The following is a 16,730-nucleotide window of genomic DNA, read 5'->3' as shown; positions in this document are numbered from 1 at the left end:
TGCCGTAGCCGACAGACACACACGCCTGGACGTCAGTGGCTGCCGTTGCCAGGCGACTGAGTACAGCCCGCACATAAATGAGCAGGTGTTTGTCCGGAGGTCTGGCTGGTGTACGGGCCGGCCGGCCGTGCCACCTCGCAATGAAAAGCGACCAATCAATTTCCGCTGTTTCACACAAGGCTTTTTATCCAGCAATCAAACCGCGTTTCAGTCAAATCAACTACTACGGAAGAATTCGATCCATATTATTGTCAGCTGCGATGATACACTCCCACAACAGTAAACATGACTGGTAGGCTCTGGCTTGCATTGCGGCTCCAAAACTTGGCCCCTCATCTTACTAGGTGAGGAATAATTTTTTTTTTTTGTACAATGCCTGACAAAAAGAAAGAAAAGTGAAGTACTCGGCTAACGAAATTTTCATGGACATTATTAAATGGTTTCTAGGCAATTCTCTGTCACTAAATCTTGAGAAAATATGTTATATGCAGTTGCACATAAACGTACGCGCCATCTGCTGGTATCTAAATGATTAGAGTTGCTATTCTCGCCGCCCATAGTAGCCGAGCGGTTCTACACGCTACAGTCTGGAGCCGCGCGACTGCTACGGTCGCAGGTTCAAATCCTGCATCGGGCATGGATGTGTGTGATGTCCTTAGGTTAGTTAGGTTTAAGTAGTTCTAAGTTCTAGGGGACTGATGACTTTAGCAATTAAGTCCCATAATGCTCAGAGCCATTTGAACCATATTTTTTGCTATTCTCTCAGACGCCCACCAGAGTAAATAATTGTTGTTCTTGTTTAATGCTGTTACTACGCCTGGTGAAATATATAATGAGCGTGAACAGCGTCGGATGATGAGAGATCACACTGAAGGACATAGAGGTACCACACACTCGTTTGAAACAGTAGCGTAGCTTGTCATTAACACTAAAACACATTAAGCTGACCGGTACGCCTGCACTGCAGATGAATGGAGTGGTACTGTGTTCAGAAATGAATCGCAGCTCTGCACCACCTAGTAAGACCATCGTCACGAGTGTGGCGACGGCCTAGGGAAGGATATCATTCTTCTGATGTTTTAGAAAGGCGGAGCAGTATTACTCCTGGGGTCACGGTATAGGAAGTCATCCCGTATGACTTCATGTCACGGTGGGTAGTGATCGAGGGCATTCTGACTGTAAAACGGTACGTCACGGACATCCTACGTTCACTTGTTCTCATTCACACATAGCACGTATCTCCATGAATTGTGAATGACAGTAACAACACCCAACACTCAATAACCATTGAAATTATCACAAAAATCAAACTGTTAAGAATGATGTGGTGTTTTCAAAAGTCGCATAGCTGTATGAAACTGCTTTATTCGAAATTAACGGCTTCACGTTACTAAAGTTACATCTTTATAACGATTGTTGTTGTTGTTGTGGTCTTCAGTCCTGAGACTGGTTTGATGCAGCTCTCCATGCTACTCTATCCTGTGCAAGCTTCTTCATCTCCCAGTACCTACTGCAACCTACATCCTTCTGAATCTGCTTGGTGTATTCATCTCTTGGTCTCCCTCTACGATTTTTACCCTCTACGCTGCCCTCCAATACTAAATTGGTGATCCCTTGATGCCTCTGAACATGTCCTACCAACCGATCCCTTCTTCTTGTCAAGTTGTGCCACAAACGTCTCTTCTCCCCAATCCTATTCAATACCTCCTCATTAGTTATGTGATCTACACATCTAATCTTCAGCATTCCTCTGTAGCACCACATTTAGAAAGCTTTTATTCTCTTCTTGTCTAAACTATTTATCGTCCACGTTTCACTTCCATACATGGCTACACTCCATACAAATACTTTCAGAAACGACTTCCTGACACTTAAATCTATACTCGATGTTAACAACTTTCTCTTCTTCAGAAACGCTTTACTTGCCATTGTCAGTCTACATTTTATATCCTCTCTACTTCGACCATCATCAGTTATTTTGCTCCCCAAATAGCAAAACTCCTTTACTACTTTAAGTGTCTCATTTCCTAATCTAATTCCCTCAGCATCACCCTACTTAATTGGACTACATTCCATTATCCTAGTTTTGCTTTTGTTGATTTTCATCTTATACCCGCCTTTCAGGACACTGTCCATTCCGTCCAACTGCTCTTCCAAGTCCTTTGCTGTCTCTGACAGAATTACAATGTCATCGGCGAACCTAAAAGTTTTTATTTCTTCTCCATGGATTTTAATACCTACTCCGAATGTTTGTTTTGTTTCCTTCACTGTTTGCTCAATATACAGATTGAATAACATTGGGGAGAGGCTACAACCCTGTCTCACTCCCTTCCCAACCACTGCTTCCCTTTCATGCCCCTCGAGTCTTATAACTGCCATTTGGTTACTATACAAATTGTAAATAGCCTTTCGCTCCCTGTATTTTACCCCTGCCACCTTCAGAATTTGAAAGAGAGTATTCCAGTCAACATTGTCAAAAGATTTTTCTAAGTCTAAAAATGCTAGAAACGTAGGTTTGCCTTTCCTTAATCTAGCTTCTAAGATAAGTCGTAGGGTCAGTATAGCCTCACGTGTTCCAATATTTCTACGGAATCCAAACTGATCTTCCCCTAGGTCGGCTTCTACTAGTTTTTCCATTCGTCTGTAAAGAATTCGCGTTAGTATTTTGCAGCCGTGACTTATTAAACTGATAGTTCGGTAATTTTCATATCTGTCAACACCTGCTTTCTTTGGGATTGGAATTATTATATTCTTCTTGAAGTCTGAGGGTATTTCGCCTGTCTCATACATCTTGATCACCAGATAGTAGAGTTTTGTCAGGACTGGCTCTCCCATGGCTGTCAGTAGTTCTAATGGAATGTTGTCTACTCCCGGGGCCTTGTTTCGACTTAGGTCTTTCAGTACCCTGTCAAACTCTTCACGCAGTATCATATCTCCCATTTCATCTTCATCTACATCCTTTTCCCTTTCCTTAATATTGTCCTCAAGTACATCGCCCTTGTATAGACCCACTATATAAAACTTACACCTTTCTGCTTTCCCTTCTTTGCTTAGAACTTGGTTTCCATCTGAGCTCTTAATATTCATACAAGTGGTTCTCTTTTCTCCAAAGGTCTCTTTAATTTTCCTGTAGGCAGTATCTATCTTACCCCTAGTGAGATAAGCCTCTACATCCTTACATTTATCCTCTAGCCATCTCTGCTTAGCCATTTTGCACTTCCTGTCGATCTCATTTTTGAGACGTTTGTATTCCTTTTTGCCTGCTTCATTTACTGCATTTTTATATTTACTCCTTTCATCAATTAAATTCAATATTTCTTCTATTACCCCAGGATTTCTACTAGCCCTCGTCTTTTTACCTACTTGATCCTCTGCTGCCTTCACTACTTCATCCCTCAAAGCTACCCATTCTTCTTCTACCGTATTTCTTTCCCCCATTCCAGCCATTTGTTCCCTTACGCTCTCCCTGAAACTCTGTACAACCTCTGGTTCTTTCAGTTTATCTATGTGGTGTCACTGCCAGACACCACACTTGCTAGGTGGTAGCCTTTAAATCGGCCGCGGTCCGGTAGTATACGTCGGACCCGCGTGTCGCCGCTGTCAGTGATCGCAGACCGAGCGCCGCCACACGGCAGGTCTAGAGAGACTTCCTAGCACTCGTCCCAGTTGTACAGCCGACTTTGCTAGCGAAGCTACACTGACCAATACGCTCTCATTTGCCGAGACGATAGTCAGCTTAGCCTTCAGCTACGTCATTTGCTACGACCTAGCAAGGCGCCATTACCAGTTTATATTCAGTGTAATAATGTCTAAACAAAAGCGATGTTCTCCAATTGTGGATTAAAGTTAAGTATTCCAAGAACTACGTTCTTTTCTTTATAGGCTAATTACTTTACCTTGTTCCAGACCTCACGCCAATCTGCGTGAGCTTAACGCGTGCCTTTCGGCTACATCCGAGTGGCGTGGCTGTCTTGCTACGCCACTACAATCCAGGTCCCATCTCCTTAAATTCCCACCTTTTTGCAGTTTCTTCAGTTTTAATCTACAGTTCATAACCAATATATTGTGGTCAGAGTCCACATCTGCCCCTGGAAATGTCTTACAATTTAAAACCTGGTTCCTAAATCTCTGGCTTACCATTATATAATCTATCTGAAATCTGTCAGTATCTCCAGGCTTCTTCCATGTATACAACCTTCTTTTATGATTCTTGAACCAAGTGTTAGCCATGATTGTGCTCTGCGCAAAATTCTACCAGGCGGCTTCCTCTTTCATTTCTTAGCCCCAATCCATATTCACCTACTACGTTTCCTTCTCTCCCTTTTCCTACTACTGAATTCCAGTCACCCATGACTATTAAATTTTCGTCTCCCTTCACTATCTGAATTTTTTCTTTTATTTCATCACACATTTCTTCAATTTCTTCGTCATCTGCAGAGCTAGTTGGCATATAAACTTGTACTACTGTAGTAGGCGTGGGCTTCGTGTCTATCTTGGCCAGAATAATGCGTTCACTATGCTGTTGGTAGTAGCTTACCCGCATGCTTATTTTTTTATTCATTATTAAATCTACTCCTGCATTACCGCTATTTGACTTTGTATTTATAACCCTGTATTCACCTGACCAAAAGTCTTGTTCCACCTGCCACTGAACTTCACTAATTCCCACTATATCTAACTTTAACCTATCCATTTCCCTTTTTAAATTTTCTAACCTACCTGCCCGATTAAGGGATCTGACATTCCACGCTGCGATCCGTAGAACGCCAGTTTCCGTTCTCCTGATAACGACGTCCTCTTGAGTAGTCCCCGCCCGGAGATCCGAATGGTCCGAATGGGGGCCTATTTTACCTCCGGAATATTTTACCCAAAAGGACACCATCATCATTAACCATACAGTAAAGCTGCATGCCCTCGGGAAAAATAACGGCTGTAGTGTCCCCTTGCTTTCAACCGTTCGCAGTACCAGCACAGCGAGGCTGTTTTGGTTAGTGTTACAAGGCCAGATCAGTCAATCATCCAGACTGTTGCCCCTACAACTACTGAAAAGGCTGCTGCCGCTCTTCAGGAACCACGCGTTTGTCTGGCCTCTCAACAGATACCCCTCCGTTGTGGTTGCACCTACGGTACGGCTATCTGTATCGCTGCGGCACCAACGGCAAGGTCCATGGTTCATGGGGGAAAGTTGTAACGATTATATGTTCATAATGTAGATGGACAACTGAAGAGACCTAGCTTTCATGAAGTTATCCACGTTAAGTGTGAAACCACATTGGTGGGTTGTCATATTAAATTTAAGTACACCAAAAAGAGGTACAAAGGATGACTGCTGAAGGAGACAGGCGAGGTGTTGTCCCTCTAAATTTGGATTTATGACCATTGTCAATCGGAAGATGTATTTTTACTGACGTGAAACTGTTAGTTATGAATAAAGCACATTTGTGCAGCCATGCGGCTTTAGGAAGCACGACATCATTCTTGACTTTTTACTTGTTCTAATTTTTACGATAATTTGAAAGTTTGTGGAGTGTTGAGTGTTTTTATTGCTAGTCAGAATGTCTCTCAGCTGTGGTTACCTCTCCAAAAAGTTGTTTGTATCACTATGAATTGTCTGCATCATTCTGACGTACTTCCATGTCCAGGAAGATCTCCTGATTTCTCTTTGGCAGAATCCTTGTGAGACTAGTTCAGACATGAACTACGATCCAGTGGCTGGATATCAAGGACTAATTATGAGAGGTGTCGGCCACTTCGCTACAGGAGACAACCGACATATGAAGATGGTATCTGTTCTTTCGGACATGTCGGTGACCGTGCAGCTCGTTAGAATGAATTTACAGTTAAATCGACATAATGGAATGGATACCCTTACATGCATACAGGCGTTGATATACATCAACGGGGACAGTTGAAAACGTGTGCCCCAACCGGGACTCGAACCCGGGGTCTCCTGCTTACATGGAAGACGGTCTATCAATCTGGGCCACCGAGAACACAGAATAGTGCGACTGCAGGGACTTACCTCTGGCACGCCTTCCGTGAGACCCACATTTCCAACTTATTGTCCCGCAGTATTATCGTAGTGCCTTTGCCCATTACACTCATTACTCGCGGCTTTACCGATTCCCATAAGAGTTTGGGCAATGTGTATGCATCCACACAGAAGATGGTAAAATGGCCGGTGAGCCTTAACTCTATATATGAAGATGGTATCTGTTCGGACATGTTCGAAAGAACAGATACCATCTTCATATATATAATTAAGTCTCACCGGCCATTTCACCATCTTCGGCTTTCAGCCAACAGATCTTGTATTCTGCTGGATGGACTTCAGCGTCACTTCCCTCAGAAACTTCGAGATGTCACAGGAAGAGCCGCCAGCCAGGTATTCAGGACGAGTGCTTTTACAGCGTACCTAAGACTCATCAAAATCTGCGATTAAAGGATCTCATGATCCCCTTGTTAGCGTAAAGTAGGGAAATTAAAACTCTCGTACACTGTCAGAAAAAGTTTGAACATCTAGAAAGTCGATGTAGATTTTGATCCGATCACAGGAGATGCTACCCGGGGAACGGTAGCTGTACAGATAGTGGCTCTAGTGTCATCTGCCTTATGGCGTAGTGATTTAACTACCAGAGCGCCATCTGTGTCCGCTCTTTATAAGGGAATCCTCCAGAAATTTACTAATGGGGAGAACGCGGTAAGCTCCATAACCCAGATCCCCAGAAACTTCGCTCAGAGGAGGAGAAATCAAAATAAGCAAGCACATGTCTCGGCTTATCGGAATATATTCTGCCTTTTCTATGAAAATGGCGTCCACGGTTTTCGATGTTCTTCATGTCCCTTTTGCTGAGTAAATAGTTTAACAGATGCGTTAACACAGCATCACAATTTTTTGCGCCTCGTGTTCGAAAGCCTATTAATATTTTTATATCTGTGTTTCATTTACCTACCCATGTCCGTAGACGATAACTACGCGAATGTTTTCCAGTGTATATTGAAATAACGTTGCCCTTATACGTCTACTAACCGCATGTCTGGCGACTGAATAAAAAGAAACAGAATTGAGTGCTAAAATGATTTGAAATTATTTTCGGTGAAATTACGGTAGAGTGTTTGTTTTGTAAGTAAAAACCACCTTTTGCTGCGTTGTATCCTTACTGCACAAAATACAATGCTGCAAGAGAAAGCTTTTCTTATTTATAAAAGAAATATTTCTGTGCTTGCTGCGGGGGATGGCCACGCAAACAAACGCGTCCTCTACAGTATCTTGATTCATAATCAACTGCAAGCTCCAGTTTCCGGAAAGGTGAATCGTTTACGTAGTTTTCCGCTAAGTTATGGCCAAAGCGTAAAATCCTTAGCTGTGTTAACGACGTTTCTCTCCCGAGTGAGATTCATACACAGAAATTTCGCAGCGTCAAACCTGCCTTTGCGTGATGCTCCTGGTGTCTGGAATATTTGTGCTTCAAATGTTTCTACGATCGGAATCTCGCAAGGGAATGCACCAAATCTTTCTCAGTAATGAACATAAGAATAAAATATGGGGGCTAGGAAATGATTTAATAATTAAATATAAGAATATGAGAATTTAAAACGATTGTAGCCCTGAAAGTACCGTACACAAATGTATTGTATAATACGTACATGATACTTATTGTGAAACCCAGTTGTAATTTTGCAATTAATACCCTTGTATCCCCTGAGTCGATTTTGAAACATTCGTGTACTAACCTTCGACGGACAGGGGTAGATAAGTGAAAAAGGAAAATAAAATAAAAAATAAAGAAATCGGGTCTCGAACATTGGACCGATCAGTGGGAGGCTGTCACGCTAGCTACTGTTCTACCAGGTGGCCTTAGCTTATTGTGCGTTTCCTAAAAGCCATCTAAGTTACTTCGGACACATTAACAGTCCTTTTCTCAGAAAAGTATCTACGGATAAGCTGAGACACGCGTTCACTTATTTTGGCTCTTTTCCATTGAGCTAAGTTTCTGGGAAACCGAGTTATGCCACTTGTCTAATCTATGTTATCCAGAATCACTGGTTTGTTGTGTTCCAAAGGTGGATCAATACGCTAATAAACAGGTGGTCATAATGTTTTGGCTCATTAGTGTGTAAGCTTCCATCGTGAATAGCCCTTGACTAAATGACTGCTAGTAACTCTTCTGGTCAATTAGACACGTTTTCTAGGAATGCTGAGCCGGCCGTGGTGGCCGAGTGGTTCTAGGCGCTACAGTCTGGAACCGCGCGACCGCTACGGTCGCAGGTTCGAATCCTGCCTCGGGCATGGGTGTGTGTGATGTTCTTAGGTTAGTTAGGTTTAAGTAGTTCTAAGTTCTAGGGGACTGCTGACCTTAGAAGTTCAGAGCCATTTTGAACCATTTTAGGAATGCTGATAGCTGCCATAAATCGTGCATCCGCATGGCCTTCTGCATTGACTGCTCACCTCTGTAATACACTGATACAAGTAATCAAGTCTTAAGTTCCTTCTATTAGTTTACGGAGCACTACTTATAATTATAATAAAATTTAGTGCATTTTCTTTAAGTACTTTTTCATTTCATTTATAAATGTAAATACATAGCTATTAGCACAACAGAGGAAAAGATCGACTATATTAAACTATCTGATGACTGGTAATTTGAAACAAACGAATTCCATCTTATCTAAACCACACTGTCTAGGAGCCAGTTAATAAGGACACAGGCAGCACAATCAACTGAAGGTAGTATAAGTTCACCATTGGGATGACAGAGGTAACTTACCTTGCAGCAGGGAATTAATAATAAACCATCTCATTGGCTACTATCCATTAACCCTCGAAATACCAAGAGGAGGGCTGGTTCCTTTACGCCCACCATTCGAAAATATTGTAATCTTGTCATATAAATTATATTTTTAAATCATGAATTTTTTTTTTTTTTGCGTTTGATTTTCTCTTATACCAGGTTCCATAGCTGTTTTAAACTTTTCATTAAAACTTAACCATAAAATTTAAGTCTTAGTAGTGAATGTGTCTTTTTGCAACAAATATGGTAATCATATTCTCAGTTTCAGAACCATTTTTACACATCTATATACACTCCTGGAAATTGAAATAAGAACACCGTGAATTCATTGTCCCAGGAAGGGGAAACTTTATTGACACATTCCTGGGGTCAGATACATCACATGATCACACTGACAGAACCACAGGCACATAGACACAGGCAACAGAGCATGCACAATGTCGGCACTAGTACAGTGTATATCCACCTTTCGCAGCAATGCAGGCTGCTATTCTCCCATGGAGACGATCGTAGAGATGCTGGATGTAGTCCTGTGGAACGGCTTGCCATGTCATTTCCACCTGGCGCCTCAGTTGGACCAGCGTTCGTGCTGGACGTGCAGACCGCGTGAGACGACGCTTCATCCAGTCCCAAACATGCTCAATGGGGGACAGATCCGGAGATCTTGCTGGCCAGGGTAGTTGACTTACACCTTCTAGAGCACGTTGGGTGGCACGGGATACATGCGGACGTGCATTGTCCTGTTGGAACAGCAAGTTCCCTTGCCAGTCTAGGAATGGTAGAACGATGGGTTCGATGACGGTTTGGATGTACCGTGCACTATTCAGTGTCCCCTCGACGATCACCAGTGGTGTACGGCCAGTGTAGGAGATCGCTCCCCACACCATGATGCCGGGTGTTGGCCCTGTGTGCCTCGGTCGTATGCAGTCCTGATTGTGGCGCTCACCTGCACGGCGCCAAACACGCATACGACCATCATTGGCACCAAGGCAGAAGCGACTCTCATCGCTGAAGACGACACGTCTCCATTCGTCCCTCCATTCACGCCTGTCGCGACACCACTGGAGGCGGGCTGCACGACGTTGGGGCGTGAGCGGAAGACGGCCTAACGGTGTGCGGGACCGTAGCCCAGCTTCATGGAGGCGGTTGCGAATGGTCCTCGCCGATACCCCAGGAGCAACAGTGTCCCAAATTTGCTGGAAAGTGGCGGTGCGGTCCCCTACGGCACTGCGTAGGATCCTACGGTCTTGGCGTGCATCCGTGCGTCGCTGCGGTCCGGTCCCAGGTCGACGGGCACGTGCACCTTCCGCCGACCACTGGCGACAACATCGATGTACTGTGGAGACCGCACGCCCCACGTGTTGAGCAATTCGGCGGTACGTCCACCCGGCCTCCCGCATGCCCACTATACGCCCTCGCTCAAAGTCCGTCAACTGCACATACGGTTCACGTCCACGCTGTCGCGGCATGCTACCAGTGTTAAAGACTGCGATGGAGCTCCGTATGCCACGGCAAACTGGCTGACATTGACGGCGGCGGTGCACAAATGCTGCGCAGCTAGCGCCATTCGACGGCCAACACCGCGGTTCCTGGTGTGTCCGCTGTGCCGTGCGTGTGATCATTGCCTGTACAGCCCTCTCGCAGTGTCCGGAGCAAGTATGGTGGGTCTGACACACCGGTGTCAATGTGTTCTTTTTTCCATTTCCTGGAGTGTATATTTAAGAAGTATGATGTGAATAAAAGTCAGTGAAAATTAATGAATTTTTAAAAAATTTATAGTGATGATTATAAAGTATCCATCCACTCGGTGTACACGTTACGAAAAATGCACTGGTATTGCTGAAATTGTGGTAAAAGATAAGTTGAGGTTCTGAACCCTACTTACATATCAGTACCTATTTAAAAGGTAAGTCGTTAATAAAATTTAAGAGGAATTAATGATTTTCTTGTGTTGAACATAATGGAGGCCACTCCCCCATTTCATATTACACTTTATGGAAAATACATTGGTATTGCTAGGGTTAAACAACGAGTTATATGAAATTATTACGCAGTTTTGGAGCCATGCATTTTATGTAAAACTTTAAATGCTTCAACTTCCGATACAAAGAACTGTAGACAGTGCGACATGAATACTCTTCCTCCACCGCGGAGTTCACCTTCCAGCACGTGCGGGTTACCCTGGCATTACGCTTCTCTCTCTGCAGCCATAACACTTTGTTTTAAAATAGCAGCTACTACGCACGACGCGTATGTTTCGTCACAGGGAGTGAATAATCCGAGAATGAGTTTATTTCTCTTCGGATTCTGTTGCAAAACACATATCTTACAGAGCCCTACAACTGTCACATCACAGCACTGAATTCTTCGAAATGAGTACCCCAGAGGTGGAAACCAGTCACGGTGTTTACTCGCAGATATTTATCGCTCTACGTTGGATCATCCGGAACACGTTTCGGCATCAAAGGAATATCTACAATCTCCAAGTATCGTTTTGGGTTAACCGTAAGAGGAAACTCCTTCCTATTAAGTCTTCTGCTCTGTCCGGTGCAGCTTTCGTGAAGCTAAAGGCCATAAATACGAATAACAGCTGTCATATCTATGAGATAGACGTGTAGTGCTACACAGTCTCATCATCAAAGTGGACACAGTTGATTTATGATTTAGGTTTGTCTAAGAGACCCAGATGGCGCAAAGAATACGAATGAGCTCGTTTTGCTGTATTAGTAAGATCGACAAAAGACTATAATCTCCGTTATCGAGCAGTTGTTTTCTGATTCGGGCTCTGAGCTTTATCGTTTCAGTCGCTCCTATTGAAGTAACCGCAACCACCAAATAATACCCATGACTTCACTACAATGAGACTTTTCTAAAAACCTGGAATTATTCTGGTCACAGGATTTTACACATGATTTACTTTATTTCATGCTTAAAAGCAGGTCATTCAGAGAGTACTAAATCCTGTTACGAAATAATGTATTAAAAGAAAAAGCAACATTGGTTTCACGCAAGTCATACTGTTTTTGCGATACATTTAAACAACTGAAGTGAAATGTTTAGTCGTTCATAGAGTACGAGTAAAACTCAAAGTAAGGGACGAAGCTTTAGAGCTCCACTCGGCTGAACTATTCCGTTATTACGTACAATATTTTGACGACTGATATTCGTCCATCTCTCATAAAGGGGAAACCGAAGAGTGAGATACTTTATCAAATGAACGTATGTGTGTGCACTATGTTAACTTGCTGGAGTGATGACTCAGAATACTTTGTGATGTAACTAATACAAAAAGTAGTTTATAATCTGTTCTGAATCACACTATCGTCATTGAAAACGTGGTAACCAAATTTAAATTAGAACACTGTTTCTAGTACATGTTTTCTAAGAAAGCTACCATGATCTTCCAATGCTGTTTCATGTCACGCTTCCATCCAAGTATTAAAAGCTGTCTCTGCCGCTCATGTGTCCGCATGGGGAATTTCTAGACATTACATCGACAGCCCTATGGAGAAGTAATTTTGAAAAAATACATTCCTATACGCAAATGGAAGCCTGTTTCTGTTCTTTCATTATCGATACAGGAAATGGTAATCGATTATTGAAGTGTTTCTTGATGGCGCTCATCTCCGTACCTTTCAGCGATCCTTTCACTATTCTTGTAACGCTTCTCCCGCAGGATTAAAAAACAAAATAGAAAAACGAAACTAAAAAAGCTGCGGGAAGAAATACGCCAAGCAAATACAATAATTCCTGGCCGTAAAGTAATTAAATGACAATGTGTTTCGATCACATCTCTTTATTCATGCTAAATGCAGACTGGAAATACTTTAGTAAGCGACTTTATGGTAAGTGACGATAGAAATCGCGAGATTGCTCAGAAAGAGGAACACATTGTGGTATTTTATTATACGGGAAGGTTCCGCAAGAAGTAATAGTGGTTCAACCTGTAAAAACGCGATATGCTTTTATTTTCCTTGATGTACCTTAACCGACAGTTTGTAGATACATTCTCCAAAAGAAACTTTCTAGCCAGCCCCTTCTAAATTAAGATCCTGGAATGCGGTATACATGCTACTAATGTGGTACAGGTGCCCAATATGCCATGGATATCGTCTCCTCAGTCGAGCTTCCATGTACACACACCGCCTGTTGTTGTTTTAGGATACAGTACCTTCCATAAGAACGTCTGATGGCCACATGAGCTATTTGATGTTCAGGAACTTGAGTTGGAATCGTGCAGTCTAGCCATAGTATCCTTGTTTCGTCTTACAGCTCATCGTGGTTGAAGTCTTCCCTTTATAGAGCCTGTTGGATCAATGCTTGTCGATACTGCGGGGCCAGTATTTTAAGAAGTATCGATATACTGGCAGGTCGATATTTTGATGCTAGAATTCGCTAATGCAAGTTCCACTGAGCCAAACCTCTAGCGGATGATAGTGCTTCTCGATTACGAAATAACCCTTTGTAATTTAAAGGAACTGCATAAATAGTACAAAAAAATCTAACAACACTTAACTCACGTCTCGTATCAAGAATGTGTACGTTTTCTGTTGTTATGGTCTATAGTCGGAAGATACAGCTCTCCATGGTAATCTATCCTGTAAAAACCTCTTCATCTTCGAAGAACTACTCAACCCTACATCCTCTCTTGGTCTCCGTCTATCATCCCCCCTCCCCCTCCCCCCCGGCACCTCTCTTCAATACTAAATTGCTGATCCCTTGATTTCTCAAAATATATCCTATGAACCGAGCCCTTATTTTAGTCAATTTGTGCCCCGCATTTCTTGTATCCCAAAATCTATTCAGTACCTACTCATTAGTTACCTGATCTACCCTCCTAATCATTAGCATTTTTATATGGCATCACGCTTCAACGCTTCTATTACACTGAGGTGACAATAGACATGGAAAAACCATACGCACAAATACAGATGGTGGTATTATCGCGTATACAAGGCGTAAAAGGCCAGTGCATTGGCGGAGCTGTCGTTTGTTCTCAAGTGATTCATGTGAAAAGGTTTTCGACGTGGTTCTGGCCGCAAGACAGGAAAAACAGTCTCTGAATACGGAATGGTAGTAGGAGTTAAAGGAATCGGACATTCCATTTCGGAATCTCTCACCACAGACCAAGCAGTTGCCGACGGCCCTCACTTAACAACGAAGAGCAGCGGCGTTTGCAGAGAGTTGTCAGTGCTAACAGACAAGCAACTCTGCTTGGAACCAGTCATCGCCTACAACTCCCCTTCTGGGCTCGTGATCATATCGGTTGTACCCTAGTCGACACGACAACAGTGGCCTGATCAGATGAGTTGGTAAGAGCTGATGGTAGGGTTCGACTGTGGCGCAGACACCACGAAGCCATGGACCTATGTTGTCAACATGGCGCTGTGCAAGCTGGAGATGGCTACATAACGGTGTGAGCTATGTTTACATGGAATGGGCTGTGTCCTCTGGCCCATCTGAGCCGATCATTGACCGGAAATCGTTATGTTCTCAATGTACTGATTCAATAACACTCATTCCATTCTCATTCTGGTTTCTATAAAAGTTGCAAATAGCCTTTCGCTCCCTGTATTTTACCCTTGCTACGTTCAGAATTCCAAAGTTAGTTTTCCAGTCAACATTGTCAAAAACCCTCTCTATGTCTACAAATGCTATAAACGTATATCTGTCCTACTTTAACCGATCTATAATATTATCGTAGGATCGGTATTGCTTTGTGTGTTCCTACATTTCTCCGATATCCAAACTGATCTTTCCCGAGATCGGCTTCTAGCAGTTTCTCCATTCTTGTATAATGGATTCGTATTAGTATTTTGTACGTTCAGTGGTCTATCACACCAGTCTGAAACTGTCTTTCGACCACAGCAAAACCAGGAATCTGGTATATGAGGACCAACGTTTGCCGGGCAGAGTGACCGAGCGGTTCTAGGCACTACAGTCTGGAACCGCGCGATCGCTACGATCGCAGGTTCGAATCCTGCCTCGGGCATGGATGTGTATGATGTCCTTAGGTTAGTTAGGTTTGAGTAGTTCTAAGTTCTAGGGGACTGATGACCTCAGATATTAAGTACCATAGTGCTCAGGGCCATTTGAACCATTTGACCAACGTTGCCCAGCTAGTAAGAGAAAAGGTTTATAATGAAAGAAGCTGTAGTCTGCACGAAAAGTGTCTGTTTTGCCCGCAAACTAAAAGAGCGGCAGGAGCAACAAGTTCAGCTGTCGTTCGCGTGATGAGTTCAACCGATTTATTATAAGGAGGAATACGTACACATCTCAGATGGCAGTACAGGAAATTCTCAAAGCAAACATTCCTATGAAAATCACATCCTATTCTGAGAGCCTTTGTACCTTCTATCCAGCAGACAAATAAAGCACAACTTACTGAAGACAATGATCAATCTCGTTTAAGACGTTTTTTATGTTGTGACGCAGAGCTTTATATGCAGCTACAGTGTTTTTGTAATATTGGCTCTGAGCACTATGGGACTTAACATCTATGGTCATCAGTCCCCTAGAACTTAGAACTACTTAGACCTAACTAATCTAAGAACAGCACACAACACCCAGCCATCACGAGGCAGAGAAAATCTCTGACCCCGCCGGGAATCGAACCCGGGAACCCGGGCGTGGGAAGTGAGAACGCTACCGCACGACCACGAAATGCGGGCTTTTTAATATTGTTCATGTGCTTAAATTCAGTTAATAGAAAGCAGATGATGGCCTATTGTATTGCAGTACCAAGACCTCGTCTCTCAATCAGAATTCGAGCGAACAGGGAAATACTACACAGTGTGCAAACAATAACCGTTTACAACGTACACTGTGCTGTAGAGTTAGTCAAGACGAAGAATTTGATACAGGGCACTCCTTTTCTATGAAGTCTCAAACTGGTCTTCAAAAATCACCTCAGCAACTGTGCATGCGCGTCAAGCGATAGTTTCAATATTCTCTCGCTTTTTTCGAGTAAACTTTTAATCCTAAAGGAATAAAGAATAGGTTCTTTTATTGCAGGAAATGTAATGCGTTTTAAATTACTGGATAATCTTGTACTTCAAATGAATCTCCCTCCCACACACTCCATCTTTCCACCAAACCCCCCGCTCCACCCCAACGGCCAGGAATTTTAGTATGTTCTTCGTTACAATTCGTCATACCACTATACAAAAATTTGCAACTACACGAATTATTTCCCATATTTTGCTGTGTTCATTGACTGGGCTATTACGACAACAGTCTTTGCCCTACTATCCTGAATTAAACTGCAGGCCTCTCCGCAGTGTCTCATGAAGTGAGGACAAGTCGCACTGTTGATGGTGATCCACCTGTAAGATGGGGATGGCTCAAATGGCTCTGAGCACTATGGGACTTAACATCTATGGTCATCAGTCCCCTAGAACGTAGAACTACTTAAACCTAACTAACCTAAGGACATCACACAACACCCAGCCATCACGAGGCAGAGAAAATCCCTGACCCCGCCGGGAATCGAACCCGGGAACCCGGGCGTGGGAAGCGAGAATGCTACCGCACGACCACGAGATGCGGGGGATGGGGATGTCAAGCTCTATTGAAGAGGAGCAGGCCATGTGCGAGCGCCGAGTTTCTCCTGCTTCCCTTCGTCCATAACAACACAAATCCAACACGACACTGTACGAGCACACATCATGGTCATCCACACGACACAGATACGAATTGACACTTCAATACCTCGACTAGAACGGCGATGGTACGCCCATTCTCTGAGTATGGAATTACTTTGAATTTCATATATTAAACCAAATGTCATTAAAATAAACGACTAAGACAGGAAGGATGAATCCGAAAGATACTCATTTATGAGCTCTGCCCCACATCCGAGAACCCCCCAGAAATAGAGAATCCCTAGTCCAAAGAATGTAGACGAATTACGAATGGTGAGTCTAATAAAATCCTAAA

This window comes from Schistocerca nitens, chromosome 6, assembly GCF_023898315.1.
Source record: "Schistocerca nitens isolate TAMUIC-IGC-003100 chromosome 6, iqSchNite1.1, whole genome shotgun sequence".
In the NCBI taxonomy this organism is placed as follows: Eukaryota; Metazoa; Arthropoda; class Insecta; order Orthoptera; family Acrididae; genus Schistocerca; species Schistocerca nitens.
This window is presented reverse-complemented; position numbering follows the sequence as displayed.